We start from the raw sequence: 5,216 nt of genomic DNA on the forward strand, positions 1-5,216 counted from the left end.
ATGAAATATTTCCATAAAAATTTTCATTCCCTGTTTCACCCTCATAGGGTTGGATTTCCAAAAACAGTGAAACACATATGTTTTCATTTGTAATTGAGAAGCCAAATACAAATTTTCACCTTTAAAACTGCTGTCATACTAAAATATTTTCATAAGGCTTTCATCCCACATTTCAGCTGCTTAGGGGCTCAATTTCTAGAAACTTTGAAACATATATTTTTTCATTTGTAACCGGCAAGTCAAATACCAGTGTTCATAGATGTAGCTTTAAAATACGTTAGTAGTTATTTAATAATCAGATTTTTTTTAAAAAAAAAGCTTTCACCGACTGTTTCTCCCCTACAGAGTTATATTTCCAAAATGCTGAAATCGTAATTCTTTATGTCTGACCGAAAAACCAGATATCAACTTTCGTAGATCTAGCGTCAAAATTACCTTAATAGCAACATTTTGCAGAAAACTGTTTCATCCCATCTTTTGCCCCCTTAGATTTGGAATTCCGAAAAATTGCTTCTTAAATGACGCCTACAGTATGAGATCCACACCTAGTCGAAATTTGAGGTTTCAATCCTTAGCGGTTTGGGCTGAGCGATGACGAGTGTCAGTCAGTCAGTCAGTCAGTCAGCATGTTCCTGTTATAGGTGGTTGATCCTATACATACTGTAACGTTCCCTGGCCGCACACACACTATTAATACACTAAAATTTAATTGTACTATATACGCCGCTATGAAGCAATTTGTATATACTGTAATTATTTAACAAAAAATATTATGTAATTTTGTGTAAAGGACATTCGTTATTATTGTATTATTTTCTGTAATAATATTATCGATGTATTTATGATTGTAATATTTCTATACTCATAATGTAATTACGAAATGTGTCAATATCTGCAATAAGAAAAATGTAAAATACAGCCGCAGATTGGAAAGAGACAATAACGGTTGAGAGTCGTATAAATAGGAATACATAGTGTGCATTCTTTGTCTTCTTCCTCGAGAGCTGAGAAAGAGAGGAACCTGTGACGTAGCATTATATGAATGGGTAGACTTCATTTGTCTGTATCTAGATTTAGCCACCATTAGAGGAGAAATTACAAACTAATGTAAGTTGAATTATTGTTGTGGTCTAAATACATTATAATTTATCAAAAGTGTGTATTACTAATGTAAATTAGCTTGCCCATGTCATCTATAATATTTCTTGAAAGAATTTTCAGCATTTTTAGCGGTGTTGTTGGGCTGTGCCGCGACCGAACGATTTGCAGCGGCGGCACATTTAAAAAATTGTTCCGCTAAGAAAAATTAACCAAACCCCTAAATCGGGAGCGGATAAAAATTAGCAGTGAATTAAGAAAATGTTTTTCTTTTACAGCGATCCAGAGACTGACGGAATTTATTACTAGTTTCACATTTGTGCATTCATAGGCGGATAGTTAACGTTGAAATTTAACAATTTTGGTTCTTTCAAATAACTTAAATGTATAGTGAAGTGTGTTTCATCAATGATAATTAAACGTCGGCTTGGCAATATTTAACCATTTTCTGCTAATAGAGACAGTCTTGTGTTCCATAGCTAACGCCGGGAAAGAATTCAGTAAATATTTTAAAAAAAACCACTGCATTTAGAAAATGTGTGCCAAGGCCGAATTATGTAAAAGATATAATTCTCAACTAAATATTCTTAATCAGTTAATATGAATTTATCAGCATGAGAGGGTTGACTAAGTTCACGTAATTTTAAATGTACTTAATTCTATCTAAATGGATTTTTATTACCACACGTAAATAAGAGGTTCTACAACAAAGTTCGTACTGACAGAAAGAAAGAAAGGCAAATTAACTAAAAACAAATTTAAAAAAAGGTAACTGTTTATTTTTTTTTAATTTCATTTAAATACCCATCTAATGTGTGCCCTATACCATGTGATAAGATGAATCACAATCATGTACAACTAGAACTATACGTACTGTGGAGGCTAATCACACGAGGTGTTTGTGATGGGAAGGGAGCCTGCCCCTCGCTAGCATCCCCGTATCCTGGGTGTTACGTGGCACGGCGGCTCGGTCCTGCCCAACATTGCCATGGGGCAGTGGTGCGCGGTGACTCGGCTGTTGGCGCCGTGGTGCGGACAGCGTGGCGGCGGATTTCTCTACCGGTGTGGTGATTAAGAACTTTTGGCCAGCGGAAAGGGAGTTCCCTCCGGCAAAGTATTATTTGTTTAAATAAAGATGCAGTTGTTCCTGCTTCCAATCATACAGTTTGGACTTTGACTTAGAAGAACAAGTAGGCTTATGACCGCGGCTCGGCCCCAGAGCAACGCAGAGACTCACGGCACACAGTCACCTACTGCAGGCAGTGCTGGGACAGAGAGCCCTGCCGCTCCCCTCGTATACCGGTAGTGTTAAAGATATAAAGCGGGAAGAGCTAGAGTTAGGAGAAGCAGTATACAGTGACCATGCACCTCTGACTGAATAGTAGCTTGGGGGAAAGCTTACTAAGTAGGGTATCCTGTGTCTAACAAACGGAACTGGACCTGATGCAGGGATGATCTTCCGCTTTGTTCCAGAACCACAGACCTGAACTTGTTGGGCGATACGAACATACTTTGTCTCAGAAAGCCGGCCGAGGTGGCCGAGCGGTTCTAGGCGCTACAGTCAGGGACCGCGCGACCGCTACGGTCACAGGTTCGAATCCTGCCTCGGGCATGGATGTGTATGATGTCCTTAGGTTAGTTAGGCTTAAGTAGTTCTAAGTTCTAGGGGACTGATGACCTCAGAAGTCCTATAGTGCTCAGAACCATTTGAACCATTTTGTCTCAGGAAGTCTGACATCATAGACAACGTCCCGGTAGTCCAGGTCTTGGATTCTGACGTCTTACAGCCTTACCAGTGTTACAAGTCAGCCAGCATGACAAAGCGCCATCTTGGAGTTCTGAATTTCTCGCCAATTTATACTTAGGACAACAGCCCTGCGTCATGGGATTGGGCGTAGGGGCAATACACTAACGCAGTTGAGCAACTATTTTGATTTCCTGCCATTTTTTAAATTTCCCTCCAGTTTTTTAAATTTTCCGCCATTTAATACATAGGGCAATTGACCTTTCTCGAATGGTGTGTGTGTGGTGGGCGGGGGGAGGGGGGGGAAAGGAGGGCGGAGTAGAAGAAATTCTCATTAGTCATCGATGAAATCATCGGTCACCTAACTACGCCCGAACTCCCACTATCTGCCTAATAATGTGTAGCATGTATAAGATCCAAAAAATGAGAAACCGCATTCTCAACTACATCCTGCAGATGAAACGCAGGTCCGTAAATTTTTGTTTTTCGCCAGTATTGTATGTCACATATTTGAATGTCTTTTCCTTTACTATGGAAGCCCCTGCACCCTTCTGGATTCTCAGGTCAGAGGAAGACAATTACACCACTTCCAACAGGACCAATGGACAGAAAAATACTATGATGCTCGAACCAACCTTCAGGCGTGTGATTTCGCTACTTGAAAAGTTCCTACAGCATTTCGGGCAAAGCGTGTATGCTGACGTTTCGAGTTCGAAAGAAAACTCGAAGAATTTCCCGTCCGTTCACCCAGTACGTAACAACATTTGGCACATCCCCAGTCAGTTAATGCCTTTCATACTTATAGGAAAAACAATCCATTGGATTCCACTGACGTCAACACATGTCAAAAAACATCAAGTTTACATTTGCCGTATACCATCATACAAACGTGACGGTGGATGCTGCCTCAGAGTATTCACGGTTCAAATAAATTAACTACATGCTTGCATCACGCCAGTGATTATTCTTGGTTCCAGTTGAAAACGTACCTTGTTTGCACGTATTCTGGATGGTAGTATTTCCACTCTGTGCTGTCTTGTTTTAAAGTTTACGCCACTTCTGATAGGCTCTATTGGAACTGTTTCCATTTTTGGGATTTAACTTTCGCCGATTTCAGTTTTCTATAGAAATTTTTCGTCCTTCAGCCAACATACTGGTTGTTTACAACTTCGCCTTTGAAGTACAAGTGGACACGACGCTCCAAGTTTCTTTTTCAGATTATCTCAGTGTTGAATATCATCAATTATGATCAGCACTCCTTGAATATTCTCTTGAGCCTTATTAAACACAACTGCTCTCATGATCATTCTATTCCATCAGATGCATAAAACCGAAGTCACAAGATGAAACTATTTGACAGACTGCAGAGGTCATGCGTCAAATAGTTATATCTTGTGACTTCGGTTTTATACATCTGATGGAATAGAATGACCATGAGAGCAGTAGTGTTTTAATTGTTATTTCTGCGACAATGATTTCGTATCAGCTGGTCTGCCTCATTTATCGTTGTATCCAAATGATCTATACATGTTAAGCGACGTTCAGGTATGTGGTAGTGTAGTAATGTATAGAGTGTAACTGATATAAGCCCTGCCTCAAACCTGTCATGTTGTACCTTCACCAATCCGATGGTGGCATCTTTAGTGTGTTGAAAACGGTCATCTAGTAAGTAGTATTTAAGCGATCTTGGCTTTTGAATTATTTCTATAGCAGTTATAACAGTTGTGGGCTACCTTGCTTCAGGAGACGATACACTGGCCTTGTGTCGCCTTTGTCAATCGAATCAGTGCATGCGTCCACGCCAGAGGGGCTCCAACGTCAAACTCGCGAGTTAAGTTCTTTGTAAATTTGACTCGAATTTGTAATCACTGAAATAATGTCACATACCCTCTCACCCCTGAAGATTTCATCGTCATCTTCAAAATGGTTCAAATGGCTGTAAGCACTATGGGACTTAACATCTGAGGTCATCAGTCGCCTAGAACTTAGAACTACTTAAACCTAAAAAGACATCACACACATCCATGCCCGAAGCAGGATTCGATCCTGCGACCGTAGCAGCAGCGCGGTTCCGCACTGAAGGGCCTAGAACCGCTCGGCCACAGCGGTCAGCTCCTCCCCTTCAACGTCCCTCAGTATTTTTATCAGTCAGTGTGCATGAAGTAGCTGATGCTGTAATCTGTCAGAGGAACGAGTACCGTACAGCTTCCAAGAAGAATTAAGTATGAAAACGTTTTGTGCAAGATGATGATGCTGCAGCATTTGTTGATTGTTGCGCAACAGTAAATGCGAAAGCAAATTCTCAGACCGTTTTAAAAAGAGTGCACTCGATTTGAGGCGCCAGTCTGTTGCACGTTGAAGCACCACATCGCGA

The sequence above is a fragment of the Schistocerca americana genome, chromosome 5 (assembly GCF_021461395.2).
Source record: "Schistocerca americana isolate TAMUIC-IGC-003095 chromosome 5, iqSchAmer2.1, whole genome shotgun sequence".
Taxonomy (NCBI): Eukaryota; Metazoa; Arthropoda; class Insecta; order Orthoptera; family Acrididae; genus Schistocerca; species Schistocerca americana.